Genomic DNA, 19,395 nt, shown 5'->3' with positions numbered 1-19,395 from the left:
TAAAACCCTTAAAATCTCACAGGTCCGCGTACATGAAAATAGTCGATTTTTCAAAGTTTGAATTTTGTTATTATTTTATGTCCACATCAAAGAAAATCAGCCAAAAATAACTAAGAATAACATAAAAAGCCTTCTAATAGAAAGGAAACATTGCAAATGCATATGGGGAGAATATCACTAAAACCCTTAAAATCTCACAGGTCCGCGTACATGAAAATAGTCGATTTTTCAAAGTTTGAATTTTGTTATTATTTTATGTCAAAATCAAAGAAAATCAGCCAAAAATAACTAAGAATAACATAAAAAGCCTTCTAATAGAAATGAAACATTGCAAATGCATATGGGGAGAATATCACTAAAACCCTTAAAATCTTACAGGTCCGCGTACATGAAAATAGTCGATTTTTCAAAGTTTGAATTTTGTTATTATTTTATGTCCAAATCAAAGAAAATCAGCCAAAAATAACTAAGAATGACATAAAAAGCCTTCTAATAGAAAGGAAACATTGCAAATGCATATGGGGAGAATATCACTAAAACCCTTAAAATCTCACAGGTCCGCGTACATGAAAATAGTCGATTTTTCAAAGTTTGAATTTTGTTATTATTTTATGTCCAAATCAAAGAAAATCAGCCAAAAATAACTAAGAATAACATAAAAAACATTCTAATAGAAAGGAAACATTGCAAATGCATATGGGGAGAATATCACTAAAACCCTTAAAATCTCACAGGTCCGCGTACATGAAAATAGTCGATTTTTCAAAGTTTTAATTTTGTTATTATTTTATGTCCAAATCAAAGAAAATCAGCCAAAAATAACTAAGAATAACATAAAAAACCTTCTAATACAAAGGAAACATTGCAAATGCATATGGGGAGAATATCACTAAAACCCTTTAAATCTCACAGGTCCGCGTACATGGAAATAGTCGATTTTTCAAAGTTTGAATTTTGTTATTATTTTATGTCCACATCAAAGAATATCAGCCAAAAATAACTGAGAATAACATAAAAAGCCTTCTAATAGAAAGGAAACATTGCAAATGCATATGGGGAGAATATCACTAAAACCCTTAAAATCTCACAGGTCCGCGTACATGAAAATAGTCGATTTTTCAAAGTTTTAATTTTGTTATTATTTTATGTCCAAATCAAAGAAAATCAGCCAAAAATAACTAAGAATAACATAAAAAGCCTTCTAATAGAAAGGAAACATTGCAAATGCATATGGGGAGAATATCACTAAAACCCTTAAAATCTCACAGGTCCGCGTACATGAAAATAGTCGATTTTTCAAAGTTTGAATTTTGTTATTATTTTATGTCCAAATCAAAGAAAATCAGCCAAAAATAACTAAGAATAACATAAAAAGCCTTCTAATAGAAATGAAACATTGCAAATGCATATGGGGAGAATATCACTAAAACCCTTAAAATCTTACAGGTCCGCGTACATGAAAATAGTCGATTTTTCAAAGTTTGAATTTTGTTATTATTTTATGTACAAATCAAAGAAAATCAGCCAAAAATAACTAAGAATAACATAAAAAGCCTTCTAATAAAAAGGAAACATTGCAAATGCATATGGGGAGAATATCACTAAAACCCTTAAAATCTCACAGGTCCGCGTACATGAAAATAGTCGATTTTTCAAAGTTTGAATTTTGTTATTATTTTATGTCCACATCAAAGAAAATCAGCCAAAAATAACTAAGAATAACATAAAAAGCCTTCTAATAGAAAGGAAACATTGCAAATGCATATGGGGAGAATATCACTAAAACCCTTAAAATCTCACAGGTCCGCGTACATGAAAATAGTCGATTTTTCAAAGTTTGAATTTTGTTATTATTTTATGTCAAAATCAAAGAAAATCAGCCAAAAATAACTAAGAATAACATAAAAAGCCTTCTAATAGAAATGAAACATTGCAAATGCATATGGGGAGAATATCACTAAAACCCTTAAAATCTTACAGGTCCGCGTACATGAAAATAGTCGATTTTTCAAAGTTTGAATTTTGTTATTATTTTATGTCCAAATCAAAGAAAATCAGCCAAAAATAACTAAGAATAACATAAAAAGCCTTCTAATAGAAAGGAAACATTGCAAATGCATATGGGGAGAATGTCACTAAAACCCTTAAAATCTCACAGGTCCGCGTACATGAAAATAGTCGATTTTTCAAAGTTTGAATTTTGTTATTATTTTATGTCCAAATCAAAGAAAATCAGCCAAAAATAACTAAGAATAACATAAAAAACATTCTAATAGAAAGGAAACATTGCAAATGCATATGGGGAGAATATCACTAAAACCCTTAAAATCTCACAGGTCCGCGTACATGAAAATAGTCGATTTTTCAAAGTTTGAATTTTGTTATTATTTTATGTCCACATCAAAGAAAATCAGCCAAAAATAACTAAGAATAACATAAAAAGCCTTCTAATAGAAAGGAAACATTGCAAATGCATATGGGGAGAATATCACTAAAACCCTTAAAATCTCACAGGTCCGCGTACATGAAAATAGTCGATTTTTCAAAGTTTAAATTTTGTTATTATTTTATGTCCAAATCAAAGAAAATCAGCCAAAAATAACTAAGAATAACATAAAAAGCCTTCTAATAGAAAGGAAACATTGCAAATGCATATGGGGAGAATATCACTAAAACCCTTAAAATCTCACAGGTCCGCGTACATGAAAATAGTCGATTTTTCAAAGTTTGAATTTTGTTATTATTTTATGTCCAAATCAAAGAAAATCAGCCAAAAATAACTAAGAATAACATAAAAAGCCTTCTAATAGAAAGGAAACATTGCAAATGCATATGGGGAGAATATCACTTAAACCCTTAAAATCTAACAGGTCCGCGTACATGAAAATAGTCGATTTTTCAAAGTTTGAATTTTGTTATTATTTTATGTCCAAATCAAAGAAAATCAGCCAAAAATAACTAAGAATAACATAAAAAGCCTTCTAATAGAAAGGAAACATTGCAAATGCATATGGGGAGAATGTCACTAAAACCCTTAAAATCTTACAGGTCCGCGTACATGAAAATAGTCGATTTTTCAAAGTTTGAATTTTGTTATTATTTTATGTACAAATCAAAGAAAATCAGCCAAAAATAACTAAGAATAACATAAAAAGCCTTCTAATAAAAAGGAAACATTGCAAATGCATATGGGGAGAATATCACTAAAACCCTTAAAATCTCACAGGTCCGCGTACATGAAAATAGTCGATTTTTCAAAGTTTGAATTTTGTTATTATTTTATGTCCACATCAAAGAAAATCAGCCAAAAATAACTAAGAATAACATAAAAAGCCTTCTAATAGAAAGGAAACATTGCAAATGCATATGGGGAGAATATCACTAAAACCCTTAAAATCTCACAGGTCCGCGTACATGAAAATAGTCGATTTTTCAAAGTTTGAATTTTGTTATTATTTTATGTCAAAATCAAAGAAAATCAGCCAAAAATAACTAAGAATAACATAAAAAGCCTTCTAATAGAAATGAAACATTGCAAATGCATATGGGGAGAATATCACTAAAACCCTTAAAATCTCACAGGTCCGCGTACATGAAAATAGTCGATTTTTCAAAGTTTTAATTTTGTTATTATTTTATGTCCAAATCAAAGAAAATCAGCCAAAAATAACTAAGAATAACATAAAAAACCTTCTAATACAAAGGAAACATTGCAAATGCATATGGGGAGAATATCACTAAAACCCTTTAAATCTCACAGGTCCGCGTACATGGAAATAGTCGATTTTTCAAAGTTTGAATTTTGTTATTATTTTATGTCCACATCAAAGAATATCAGCCAAAAATAACTGAGAATAACATAAAAAGCCTTCTAATAGAAAGGAAACATTGCAAATGCATATGGGGAGAATATCACTAAAACCCTTAAAATCTCACAGGTCCGCGTACATGAAAATAGTCGATTTTTCAAAGTTTTAATTTTGTTATTATTTTATGTCCAAATCAAAGAAAATCAGCCAAAAATAACTAAGAATAACATAAAAAGCCTTCTAATAGAAAGGAAACATTGCAAATGCATATGGGGAGAATATCACTAAAACCCTTAAAATCTCACAGGTCCGCGTACATGAAAATAGTCGATTTTTCAAAGTTTGAATTTTGTTATTATTTTATGTCCAAATCAAAGAAAATCAGCCAAAAATAACTAAGAATAACATAAAAAGCCTTCTAATAGAAATGAAACATTGCAAATGCATATGGGGAGAATATCACTAAAACCCTTAAAATCTTACAGGTCCGCGTACATGAAAATAGTCGATTTTTCAAAGTTTGAATTTTGTTATTATTTTATGTACAAATCAAAGAAAATCAGCCAAAAATAACTAAGAATAACATAAAAAGCCTTCTAATAAAAAGGAAACATTGCAAATGCATATGGGGAGAATATCACTAAAACCCTTAAAATCTCACAGGTCCGCGTACATGAAAATAGTCGATTTTTCAAAGTTTGAATTTTGTTATTATTTTATGTCCACATCAAAGAAAATCAGCCAAAAATAACTAAGAATAACATAAAAAGCCTTCTAATAGAAAGGAAACATTGCAAATGCATATGGGGAGAATATCACTAAAACCCTTAAAATCTCACAGGTCCGCGTACATGAAAATAGTCGATTTTTCAAAGTTTGAATTTTGTTATTATTTTATGTCAAAATCAAAGAAAATCAGCCAAAAATAACTAAGAATAACATAAAAAGCCTTCTAATAGAAATGAAACATTGCAAATGCATATGGGGAGAATATCACTAAAACCCTTAAAATCTTACAGGTCCGCGTACATGAAAATAGTCGATTTTTCAAAGTTTGAATTTTGTTATTATTTTATGTCCAAATCAAAGAAAATCAGCCAAAAATAACTAAGAATAACATAAAAAGCCTTCTAATAGAAAGGAAACATTGCAAATGCATATGGGGAGAATGTCACTAAAACCCTTAAAATCTCACAGGTCCGCGTACATGAAAATAGTCGATTTTTCAAAGTTTGAATTTTGTTATTATTTTATGTCCAAATCAAAGAAAATCAGCCAAAAATAACTAAGAATAACATAAAAAACATTCTAATAGAAAGGAAACATTGCAAATGCATATGGGGAGAATATCACTAAAACCCTTAAAATCTCACAGGTCCGCGTACATGAAAATAGTCGATTTTTCAAAGTTTGAATTTTGTTATTATTTTATGTCCACATCAAAGAAAATCAGCCAAAAATAACTAAGAATAACATAAAAAGCCTTCTAATAGAAAGGAAACATTGCAAATGCATATGGGGAGAATATCACTAAAACCCTTAAAATCTCACAGGTCCGCGTACATGAAAATAGTCGATTTTTCAAAGTTTAAATTTTGTTATTATTTTATGTCCAAATCAAAGAAAATCAGCCAAAAATAACTAAGAATAACATAAAAAGCCTTCTAATAGAAAGGAAACATTGCAAATGCATATGGGGAGAATATCACTAAAACCCTTAAAATCTCACAGGTCCGCGTACATGAAAATAGTCGATTTTTCAAAGTTTGAATTTTGTTATTATTTTATGTCCAAATCAAAGAAAATCAGCCAAAAATAACTAAGAATAACATAAAAAGCCTTCTAATAGAAAGGAAACATTGCAAATGCATATGGGGAGAATATCACTTAAACCCTTAAAATCTAACAGGTCCGCGTACATGAAAATAGTCGATTTTTCAAAGTTTGAATTTTGTTATTATTTTATGTCCAAATCAAAGAAAATCAGCCAAAAATAACTAAGAATAACATAAAAAGCCTTCTAATAGAAAGGAAACATTGCAAATGCATATGGGGAGAATGTCACTAAAACCCTTAAAATCTCACAGGTCCGCGTACATGAAAATAGTCGATTTTTCAAAGTTTGAATTTTGTTATTATTTTATGTCCAAATCAAAGAAAATCAGCCAAAAATAACTAAGAATAACATAAAAAACATTCTAATAGAAAGGAAACATTGCAAATGCATATGGGGAGAATATCACTAAAACCCTTAAAATCTCACAGGTCCGCGTACATGAAAATAGTCGATTTTTCAAAGTTTGAATTTTGTTATTATTTTATGTCCACATCAAAGAAAATCAGCCAAAAATAACTAAGAATAACATAAAAAGCCTTCTAATAGAAAGGAAACATTGCAAATGCATATGGGGAGAATATAACTAAAACCCTTTAAATCTCACAGGTTCGCGTACATGAAAATAGTCGATTTTTTAAAGTTTGAATTTTGTTATTATTTTATGTCCACATCAAAGAAAATCAGCCAAAAATAACTAAGAATAACATAAAAACATTCTAATAGAAAGGAAACATTGCAAATGCATATGGGGAGAATATCACTAAAACCGTAAAAATCTCACAGGTCCGCGTACATGAAAATAGTCGATTTTTCAAAGTTTGAATTTTGTTATTATTTTATGTCCAAATCAAAGAAAATCAGCCAAAAATAACTAAGAATAACATAAAAAGCCTTCTAATAGAAAGGAAACATTGCAAATGCCTATGGGGAGAATATCACTAAAACCCTTAAAATCTCACAGGTCCGCGTACATGAAAATAGTCGATTTTTCAAAGTTTGAATTTTGTTATTATTTTATGTCCAAATCAAAGAAAATCAGCCAAAAATAACTAAGAATGACATAAAAAGCCTTCTAATAGAAAGGAAACATTGCAAATGCATATGGGGAGAATATCACTTAAACCCTTAAAATCTCACAGGTCCGCGTACATGAAAATAGTCGATTTTTCAAAGTTTGAATTTTGTTATTATTTTATGTCCAAATCAAAGAAAATCAGCCAAAAATAACTAAGAATAACATAAAAAGCCTTCTAATAGAAAGGAAACATTGCAAATGCATATGGGGAGAATATCACTAAAACCCTTAAAATCTCACAGGTCCGCGTACATGAAAATAGTCGATTTTTCAAAGTTTGAATTTTGTTATTATTTTATGTCCACATCAAAGAAAATCAGCCAAAAATAACTAAGAATAACATAAAAAGCCTTCTAATAGAAAGGAAACATTGCAAATGCATATGGGGAGAATATCACTAAAACCCTTTAAATCTCACAGGTCCGCGTACATGAAAATAGTCGATTTTTCAAAGTTTGAATTTTGTTATTATTTTATGTCCACATCAAAGAAAATCAGCCAAAAATAACTAAGAATAACATAAAAAGCCTTCTAATAGAAAGGAAACATTGCAAATGCATATGGGGAGAATATCACTAAAACCCTTAAAATCTCACAGGTCCGCGTACATGAAAATAGTCGATTTTTCAAAGTTTAAATTTTGTTATTATTTTATGTCCAAATCAAAGAAAATCAGCCAAAAATAACTAAGAATAACATAAAAAGCCTTCTAATAGAAAGGAAACATTGCAAATGCATATGGGGAGAATATCACTAAAACCCTTAAAATCTCACAGGTCCGCGTACATGAAAATAGTCGATTTTTCAAAGTTTGAATTTTGTTATTATTTTATGTCCACATCAAAGAAAATCAGCCAAAAATAACTAAGAATAACATAAAAAGCCTTCTAATAGAAAGGAAACATTGCAAATGCATATGGGGAGAATATCACTAAAACCCTTAAAATCTCACAGGTCCGCGTACATGAAAATAGTCGATTTTTCAAAGTTTAAATTTTGTTATTATTTTATGTCCAAATCAAAGAAAATCAGCCAAAAATAACTAAGAATAACATAAAAAGCCTTCTAATAGAAATGAAACATTGCAAATGCATATGGGGAGAATATCACTAAAACCCTTAAAATCTCACAGGTCCGCGTACATGAAAATAGTCGATTTTTCAAAGTTTAAATTTTGTTATTATTTTATGTCCACATCAAAGAAAATCAGCCAAAAATAACTAAGAATAACATAAAAAGCCTTCTAATAGAAAGGAAACATTGCAAATGCATATGGGGAGAATATCACTAAAACCCTTAAAATCTCACAGGTCCGCGTACATGAAAATAGTCGATTTTTCAAAGTTTAAATTTTGTTATTATTTTATGTCCAAATCAAAAAAAATCAGCCAAAAATAACTAAGAATAACATAAAAAGCCTTCTAATAGAAAGGAAACATTGCAAATGCATATGGGGAGAATATCACTAAAACCCTTAAAATCTCACAGGTCCGCGTACATGAAAATAGTCGATTTTTCAAAGTTTGAATTTTGTTATTATTTTATGTCCAAATCAAAGAAAATCAGCCAAAAATAACTAAGAATAACATAAAAAGCCTTCTAATAGAAAGGAAACATTGCAAATGCATATGGGGAGAATATCACTAAAACCCTTAAAATCTCACAGGTACATGAAAATAGTCGATTTTTCAAAGTTTGAATTTTGTTATTATTTTATGTCCAAATCAAAGAAAATCAGCCAAAAATAACTAAGAATAACATAAAAAGCCTTCTAATAGAAATGAAACATTGCAAATGCATATGGGGAGAATATCACTAAAACCCTTAAAATCTCACAGGTCCGCGTACATGAAAATAGTCGATTTTTCAAAGTTTGAATTTTGTTATTATTTTATGTCCACATCAAAGAAAATCAGCCAAAAATAACTAAGAATAACATAAAAAGCCTTCTAATAGAAAGGAAACATTGCAAATGCATATGGGGAGAATATCACTAAAACCCTTAAAATCTCACAGGTCCGCGTACATGAAAATAGTCGATTTTTCAAAGTTTGAATTTTGTTATTATTTTATGTCAAAATCAAAGAAAATCAGCCAAAAATAACTAAGAATAACATAAAAAGCCTTCAAATAGAAACGAAACATTGCAAATGCATATGGGGAGAATATCACTAAAACCCTTAAAATCTTACAGGTCCGCGTACATGAAAATAGTCGATTTTTCAAAGTTTGAATTTTGTTATTATTTTATGTCCAAATCAAAGAAAATCAGCCAAAAATAACTAAGAATAACATAAAAAGCCTTCTAATAGAAAGGAAACATTGCAAATGCATATGGGGAGAATGTCACTAAAACCCTCAAAATCTCACAGGTCCGCGTACATGAAAATAGTCGATTTTTCAAAGTTTGAATTTTGTTATTATTTTATGTCCAAATCAAAGAAAATCAGCCAAAAATAACTAAGAATAACATAAAAAACATTCTAATAGAAAGGAAACATTGCAAATGCATATGGGGAGAATATCACTAAAACCCTTAAAATCTCACAGGTCCGCGTACATGAAAATAGTCGATTTTTCAAAGTTTGAATTTTGTTATTATTTTATGTCCACATCAAAGAAAATCAGCCAAAAATAACTAAGAATAACATAAAAAGCCTTCTAATAGAAAGGAAACATTGCAAATGCATATGGGGAGAATATCACTAAAACCCTTAAAATCTCACAGGTCCGCGTACATGAAAATAGTCGATTTTTCAAAGTTTAAATTTTGTTATTATTTTATGTCCAAATCAAAGAAAATCAGCCAAAAATAACTAAGAATAACATAAAAAGCCTTCTAATAGAAAGGAAACATTGCAAATGCATATGGGGAGAATATCACTAAAACCCTTAAAATCTCACAGGTCCGCGTACATGAAAATAGTCGATTTTTCAAAGTTTGAATTTTGTTATTATTTTATGTCCAAATCAAAGAAAATCAGCCAAAAATAACTAAGAATAACATAAAAAGCCTTCTAATAGAAAGGAAACATTGCAAATGCATATGGGGAGAATATCACTTAAACCCTTAAAATCTCACAGGTCCGCGTACATGAAAATAGTCGATTTTTCAAAGTTTGAATTTTGTTATTATTTTATGTCCAAATCAAAGAAAATCAGCCAAAAATAACTAAGAATAACATAAAAAGCCTTCTAATAGAAAGGAAACATTGCAAATGCATATGGGGAGAATGTCACTAAAACCCTTAAAATCTCACAGGTCCGCGTACATGAAAATAGTCGATTTTTCAAAGTTTGAATTTTGTTATTATTTTATGTCCAAATCAAAGAAAATCAGCCAAAAATAACTAAGAATAACATAAAAAACATTCTAATAGAAAGGAAACATTGCAAATGCATATGGGGAGAATATCACTAAAACCCTTAAAATCTCACAGGTCCGCGTACATGAAAATAGTCGATTTTTCAAAGTTTGAATTTTGTTATTATTTTATGTCCACATCAAAGAAAATCAGCCAAAAATAACTAAGAATAACATAAAAAGCCTTCTAATAGAAATGAAACATTGCAAATGCATATGGGGAGAATATCACTAAAACCCTTTAAATCTCACAGGTCCGCGTACAGTAAAATAGTCGATTTTTTAAAGTTTGAATTTTGTTATTATTTTATGTCCACATCAAAGAAAATCAGCCAAAAATAACTAAGAATAACATAAAAACATTCTAATAGAAAGGAAACATTGCAAATGCATATGGGGAGAATATCACTAAAACCGTTAAAATCTCACAGGTCCGCGTACATGAAAATAGTCGATTTTTCAAAGTTTGAATTTTGTTATTATTTTATGTCCAAATCAAAGAAAATCAGCCAAAAATAACTAAGAATGACATAAAAAGCCTTCTAATAGAAAGGAAACATTGCAAATGCATATGGGGAGAATATCACTTAAACCCTTAAAATCTCACAGGTCCGCGTACATGAAAATAGTCGATTTTTCAAAGTTTGAATTTTGTTATTATTTTATGTCCAAATCAAAGAAAATCAGCCAAAAATAACTAAGAATAACATAAAAAGCCTTCTAATAGAAAGGAAACATTGCAAATGCATATGGGGAGAATATCACTAAAACCCTTAAAATCTCACAGGTCCGCGTACATGAAAATAGTCGATTTTTCAAAGTTTGAATTTTGTTATTATTTTATGTCCACATCAAAGAAAATCAGCCAAAAATAACTAAGAATAACATAAAAAGCCTTCTAATAGAAAGGAAACATTGCAAATGCATATGGGGAGAATATCACTAAAACCCTTTAAATCTCACAGGTCCGCGTACATGAAAATAGTCGATTTTTCAAAGTTTGAATTTTGTTATTATTTTATGTCCACATCAAAGAAAATCAGCCAAAAATAACTAAGAATAACATAAAAAGCCTTCTAATAGAAAGGAAACATTGCAAATGCATATGGGGAGAATATCACTAAAACCCTTAAAATCTCACAGGTCCGCGTACATGAAAATAGTCGATTTTTCAAAGTTTAAATTTTGTTATTATTTTATGTCCAAATCAAAGAAAATCAGCCAAAAATAACTAAGAATAACATAAAAAGCCTTCTAATAGAAAGGAAACATTGCAAATGTATATGGGGAGAATATCACTAAAACCCTTAAAATCTCACAGGTCCGCGTACATGAAAATAGTCGATTTTTCAAAGTTTGAATTTTGTTATTATTTTATGTCCAAATCAAAGAAAATCAGCCAAAAATAACTAAGAATAACATAAAAAGCCTTCTAATAGAAAGGAAACATTGCAAATGCATATGGGGAGAATATCACTTAAACCCTTAAAATCTCACAGGTCCGCGTACATGAAAATAGTCGATTTTTCAAAGTTTGAATTTTGTTATTATTTTATGTCCAAATCAAAGAAAATCAGCCAAAAATAACTAAGAATAACATAAAAAGCCTTCTAATAGAAAGGAAACATTGCAAATGCATATGGGGAGAATATCACTAAAACCCTTTAAATCTCACAGGTCCGCGTACATGAAAATAGTCGATTTTTCAAAGTTTGAATTTTGTTATTATTTTATGTCCACATCAAAGAAAATCAGCCAAAAATAACTAAGAATAACATAAAAAGCCTTCTAATAGAAAGGAAACATTGCAAATGCATATGGGGAGAATATCACTAAAACCCTTAAAATCTCACAGGTCCGCGTACATGAAAATAGTCGATTTTTCAAAGTTTGAATTTTGTTATTATTTTATGTCCAAATCAAAGAAAATCAGCCAAAAATAACTAAGAATAACATAAAAAGCCTTCTAATAGAAATGAAACATTGCAAATGCATATGGGGAGAATATCACTAAAACCCTTAAAATCTTACAGGTCCGCGTACATGAAAATAGTCGATTTTTCAAAGTTTGAATTTTGTTATTATTTTATGTCCAAATCAAAGAAAATCAGCCAAAAATAACTAAGAATAACATAAAAAGCCTTCTAATAAAAAGGAAACATTGCAAATGCATATGGGGAGAATATCACTAAAACCCTTAAAATCTCACAGGTCCGCGTACATGAAAATAGTCGATTTTTCAAAGTTTGAATTTTGTTATTATTTTATGTCCAAATCAAAGAAAATCAGCCAAAAATAACTAAGAATAACATAAAAAACATTCTAATAGAAAGGAAACATTGCAAATGCATATGGGGAGAATATCACTAAAACCCTTTAAATCTCACAGGTCCGCGTACAGTAAAATAGTCGATTTTTTAAAGTTTGAATTTTGTTATTATTTTATGTCCACATCAAAGAAAATCAGCCAAAAATAACTAAGAATAACATAAAAAGCCTTCTAATAGAAAGGAAACATTGCAAATGCATATGGGGAGAATATCACTAAAACCCTTAAAATCTCACAGGTCCGCGTACATGAAAATAGTCGATTTTTCAAAGTTTGAATTTTGTTATTATTTTATGTCCACATCAAAGAAAATCAGCCAAAAATAACTAAGAATAACATAAAAAGCCTTCTAATAGAAAGGAAACATTGCAAATGCATATGGGGAGAATATCACTAAAACCCTTTAAATCTCACAGGTCCGCGTACATGAAAATAGTCGATTTTTCAAAGTTTGAATTTTGTTATTATTTTATGTCCACATCAAAGAAAATCAGCCAAAAATAACTAAGAATAACATAAAAAGCCTTCTAATAGAAAGGAAACATTGCAAATGCATATGGGGAGAATATCACTAAAACCCTTAAAATCTCACAGGTCCGCGTACATGAAAATAGTCGATTTTTCAAAGTTTAAATTTTGTTATTATTTTATGTCCAAATCAAAGAAAATCAGCCAAAAATAACTAAGAATAACATAAAAAGCCTTCTAATAGAAAGGAAACATTGCAAATGTATATGGGGAGAATATCACTAAAACCCTTAAAATCTCACAGGTCCGCGTACATGAAAATAGTCGATTTTTCAAAGTTTGAATTTTGTTATTATTTTATGTCCAAATCAAAGAAAATCAGCCAAAAATAACTAAGAATAACATAAAAAGCCTTCTAATAGAAAGGAAACATTGCAAATGCATATGGGGAGAATATCACTTAAACCCTTAAAATCTCACAGGTCCGCGTACATGAAAATAGTCGATTTTTCAAAGTTTGAATTTTGTTATTATTTTATGTCCAAATCAAAGAAAATCAGCCAAAAATAACTAAGAATAACATAAAAAGCCTTCTAATAGAAAGGAAACATTGCAAATGCATATGGGGAGAATATCACTAAAACCCTTTAAATCTCACAGGTCCGCGTACATGAAAATAGTCGATTTTTCAAAGTTTGAATTTTGTTATTATTTTATGTCCACATCAAAGAAAATCAGCCAAAAATAACTAAGAATAACATAAAAAGCCTTCTAATAGAAAGGAAACATTGCAAATGCATATGGGGAGAATATCACTAAAACCCTTAAAATCTCACAGGTCCGCGTACATGAAAATAGTCGATTTTTCAAAGTTTGAATTTTGTTATTATTTTATGTCCAAATCAAAGAAAATCAGCCAAAAATAACTAAGAATAACATAAAAAGCCTTCTAATAGAAAGGAAACATTGCAAATGCATATGGGGAGAATATCACTAAAACCCTTAAAATCTCACAGGTCCGCGTACATGAAAATAGTCGATTTTTCAAAGTTTGAATTTTGTTATTATTTTATGTCCAAATCAAAGAAAATCAGCCAAAAATAACTAAGAATAACATAAAAAGCCTTCTAATAGAAATGAAACATTGCAAATGCATATGGGGAGAATATCACTAAAACCCTTAAAATCTTACAGGTCCGCGTACATGAAAATAGTCGATTTTTCAAAGTTTGAATTTTGTTATTATTTTATGTCCAAATCAAAGAAAATCAGCCAAAAATAACTAAGAATAACATAAAAAGCCTTCTAATAAAAAGGAAACATTGCAAATGCATATGGGGAGAATATCACTAAAACCCTTAAAATCTCACAGGTCCGCGTACATGAAAATAGTCGATTTTTCAAAGTTTGAATTTTGTTATTATTTTATGTCCAAATCAAAGAAAATCAGCCAAAAATAACTAAGAATAACATAAAAAACATTCTAATAGAAAGGAAACATTGCAAATGCATATGGGGAGAATATCACTAAAACCCTTAAAATCTCACAGGTCCGCGTACATGAAAATAGTCGATTTTTCAAAGTTTGAATTTTGTTATTATTTTATGTCCAAATCAAAGAAAATCAGCCAAAAATAACTAAGAATAACATAAAAAACATTCTAATAGAAAGGAAACATTGCAAATGCATATGGGGAGAATATCACTAAAACCCTTAAAATCTCACAGGTCCGCGTACATGAAAATAGTCGATTTTTCAAAGTTTGAATTTTGTTATTATTTTATGTCCAAATCAAAGAAAATCAGCCAAAAATAACTAAGAATAACATAAAAAACATTCTAATAGAAAGGAAACATTGCAAATGCATATGGGGAGAATATCACTAAAACCCTTAAAATCTCACAGGTCCGCGTACATGAAAATAGTCGATTTTTCAAAGTTTGAATTTTGTTATTATTTTATGTCCAAATCAAAGAAAATCAGCCAAAAATAACTAAGAATAACATAAAAAGCCTTCTAATAGAAAGGAAACATTGCAAATGCATATGGGGAGAATATCACTAAAACCCTTAAAATCTCACAGGTCCGCGTACATGAAAATAGTCGATTTTTCAAAGTTTGAATTTTGTTATTATTTTATGTCCAAATCAAAGAAAATCAGCCAAAAATAACTAAGAATAACATAAAAAGCCTTCTAATAGAAATGAAACATTGCAAATGCATATGGGGAGAATATCACTAAAACCCTTAAAATCTTACAGGTCCGCGTACATGAAAATAGTCGATTTTTCAAAGTTTGAATTTTGTTATTATTTTATGTCCAAATCAAAGAAAATCAGCCAAAAATAACTAAGAATAACATAAAAAGCCTTCTAATAAAAAGGAAACATTGCAAATGCATATGGGGAGAATGTCACTAAAACCCTTAAAATCTCACAGGTCCGCGTACATGAAAATAGTCGATTTTTCAAAGTTTGAATTTTGTTATTATTTTATGTCCAAATCAAAGAAAATCAGCCAAAAATAACTAAGAATAACATAAAAAACATTCTAATACAAAGGAAACATTGCAAATGCATATGGGGAGAATATCACTAAAACCCTTAAAATCTCACAGGTCCGCGTACATGAAAATAGTCGATTTTTCAAAGTTTGAATTTTGTTATTATTTTATGTCCAAATCAAAGAAAATCAGCCAAAAATAACTAAGAATAACATAAAAAACATTCTAATACAAAGGAAACATTGCAAATGCATATGGGGAGAATATCACTAAAACCCTTAAAATCTCACAGGTCCGCGTACATGAAAATAGTCGATTTTTCAAAGTTTGAATTTTGTTATTATTTTATGTCCAAATCAAAGAAAATCAGCCAAAAATAACTAAGAATAACATAAAAAGCCTTCTAATAGAAAGGAAACATTGCAAATGCATATGGGGAGAATATCACTAAAACCCTTAAAATCTCACAGGTCCGCGTACATGAAAATAGTCGATTTTTCAAAGTTTGAATTTTGTTATTATTTTATGTCCAAATCAAAGAAAATCAGCCAAAAATAACTAAGAATAACATAAAAAGCCTTCTAATAGAAATGAAACATTGCAAATGCATATGGGGAGAATATCACTAAAACCCTTAAAATCTTACAGGTCCGCGTACATGAAAATAGTCGATTTTTCAAAGTTTGAATTTTGTTATTATTTTATGTCCAAATCAAAGAAAATCAGCCAAAAATAACTAAGAATAACATAAAAAGCCTTCTAATAAAAAGGAAACATTGCAAATGCATATGGGGAGAATGTCACTAAAACCCTTAAAATCTCACAGGTCCGCGTACATGAAAATAGTCGATTTTTCAAAGTTTGAATTTTGTTATTATTTTATGTCCAAATCAAAGAAAATCAGCCAAAAATAACTAAGAATAACATAAAAAACATTCTAATAGAAAGGAAACATTGCAAATGCATATGGGGAGAATATCACTAAAACCCTTAAAATCTCACAGGTCCGCGTACATGAAAATAGTCGATTTTTCAAAGTTTGAATTTTGTTATTATTTTATGTCCACATCAAAGAAAATCAGCCAAAAATAACTAAGAATAACATAAAAAGCCTTCTAATAGAAAGGAAACATTGCAAATGCATATGGGGAGAATATCACTAAAACCCTTTAAATCTCACAGGTCCGCGTACATGAAAATAGTCGATTTTTCAAAGTTTGAATTTTGTTATTATTTTATGTCCACATCAAAGAAAATCAGCCAAAAATAACTAAGAATAACATAAAAACATTCTAATAGAAAGGAAACATTGCAAATGCATATGGGGAGAATATCACTAAAACCGTTAAAATCTCACAGGTCCGCGTACATGAAAATAGTCGATTTTTCAAAGTTTGAATTTTGTTATTATTTTATGTCAAAATCAAAGAAAATCAGCCAAAAATAACTAAGAATAACATAAAAAGCCTTCTAATAGAAAGGAAACATTGCAAATGCCTATGGGGAGAATATCACTAAAACCCTTTAAATCTCTCAGGTCCGCGTACATGAAAATAGTCGATTTTTCAAAGTTTGAATTTTGTTATTATTTTATGTCCAAATCAAAGAAAATCAGCCCAAAATAACTAAGAATGACATAAAAAGCCTTCTAATAAAAAGGAAACATTGCAAATGCATATGGGGAGAATATCACTTAAACCCTTAAAATCTCACAGGTCCGCGTACATGAAAATAGTCGATTTTTCAAAGTTTGAATTTTGTTATTATTTTATGTCCAAATCAAAGAAAATCAGCCAAAAATAACTAAGAATAACATAAAAAGCCTTCTAATAGAAAGGAAACATTGCAAATGCATATGGGGAGAATATCACTAAAACCCTTAAAATCTCACAGGTCCGCGTACATGAAAATAGTCGATTTTTCAAAGTTTGAATTTTGTTATTATTTTATGTCCACATCAAAGAAAATCAGCCAAAAATAACTAAGAATAACATAAAAAGCCTTCTAATAGAAAGGAAACATTGCAAATGCATATGGGGAGAATATCACTAAAACCCTTTAAATCTCACAGGTCCGCGTACATGAAAATAGTCGATTTTTCAAAGTTTGAATTTTGTTATTATTTTATGTCCACATCAAAGAAAATCAGCCAAAAATAACTAAGAATAACATAAAAAGCCTTCTAATAGAAAGGAAACATTGCAAATGCATATGGGGAGAATATCACTAAAACCCTTAAAATCTCACAGGTCCGCGTACATGAAAATAGTCGATTTTTCAAAGTTTGAATTTTGTTATTATTTTATGTCCAAATCAAAGAAAATCAGCCAAAAATAACTAAGAATAACATAAAAAGCCTTCTAATAGAAAGGAAACATTGCAAATGCATATGGGGAGAATATCACTAAAACCCTTAAAATCTCACAGGTCCGCGTACATGAAAATAGTCGATTTTTCAAAGTTTGAATTTTGTTATTATTTTATGTCCAAATCAAAGAAAATCAGCCAAAAATAACTAAGAATAACATAAAAAGCCTTCTAATAGAAATGAAACATTGCAAATGCATATGGGGAGAATATCACTAAAACCCTTAAAATCTTACAGGTCCGCGTACATGAAAATAGTCGATTTTTCAAAGTTTGAATTTTGTTATTATTTTATGTCCAAATCAAAGATAATCAGCCAAAAATAACTAAGAATAACATAAAAAGCCTTCTAATAAAAAGGAAACATTGCAAATGCATATGGGGAGAATATCACTAAAACCCTTTAAATCTCACAGGTCCGCGTACATGAAAATAGTCGATTTTTCAAAGTTTGAATTTTGTTATTATTTTATGTCCAAATCAAAGAAAATCAGCCAAAAATAACTAAGAATAACATAAAAAACATTCTAAGAGAAAGGAAACATTGCAAATGCATATGGGGAGAATATCACTAAAACCCTTAAAATCTCACAGGTCCGCGTACATGAAAATAGTCGATTTTTCAAAGTTTGAATTTTGTTATTATTTTATGTCCAAATCAAAGAAAATAAGCCAAAATAACTAAGAATAACATAAAAAGCCTTCTAATAAAAAGGAAACATTGCAAATGCATATGGGGAGAATATCACTAAAACCCTTAAAATCTCACAGGTCCGCGTACATGAAAATAGTCGATTTTTCAAAGTTTGAATTTTGTTATTATTTTATGTCCAAATCAAAGAAAATCAGCCAAAAATAACTAAGAATAACATAAAAAACATTCTAATAGAAAGGAAACATTGCAAATGCATATGGGGAGAATATCACTAAAACCCTTAAAATCTCACAGGTCCGCGTACATGAAAATAGTCGATTTTTCAAAGTTTGAATTTTGTTATTATTTTATGTCCACATCAAAGAAAATCAGCCAAAAATAACTAAGAATAACATAAAAAGCCTTCTAATAGAAAGGAAACATTGCAAATGCATATGGGGAGAATATCACTAAAACCCTTTAAATCTCACAGGTCCGCGTACATGAAAATAGTCGATTTTTCAAAGTTTGAATTTTGTTATTATTTTATGTCCACATCAAAGAAAATCAGCCAAAAATAACTAAGAATAACATAAAAACATTCTAATAGAAAGGAAACATTGCAAATGCATATGGGGAGAATATCACTAAAACCGTTAAAATCTCACAGGTCCGCGTACATGAAAATAGTCGATTTTTCAAAGTTTGAATTTTGTTATTATTTTATGTCAAAATCAAAGAAAATCAGCCAAAAATAACTAAGAATAACATAAAAAGCCTTCTAATAGAAAGGAAACATTGCAAATGCCTATGGGGAGAATATCACTAAAACCCTTTAAATCTCTCAGGTCCGCGTACATGAAAATAGTCGATTTTTCAAAGTTTGAATTTTGTTATTATTTTATGTCCAAATCAAAGAAAATCAGCCCAAAATAACTAAGAATGACATAAAAAGCCTTCTAATAAAAAGGAAACATTGCAAATGCATATGGGGAGAATATCACTTAA

General features: G+C 29.5%; 1 protein-coding gene across 1 annotated transcript in view; it reads right to left on the bottom strand.

Annotated features, from left to right (window-relative positions):
• LOC145292078 (uncharacterized) overlaps positions 1–19,395 on the bottom strand; it is a 241,017-nt gene that overhangs the window by 116,883 nt on the left and 104,739 nt on the right. The gene's annotated exons all lie outside the window — the stretch shown is intronic.

The sequence above is a fragment of the Euprymna scolopes genome, chromosome 13, assembly GCF_053919585.1.
Source record: "Euprymna scolopes isolate OS-2025 chromosome 13, ASM5391958v1, whole genome shotgun sequence".
Classification (NCBI taxonomy): domain Eukaryota; kingdom Metazoa; phylum Mollusca; class Cephalopoda; order Sepiida; family Sepiolidae; genus Euprymna; species Euprymna scolopes.
This window is presented reverse-complemented; position numbering and strand designations above follow the sequence as displayed.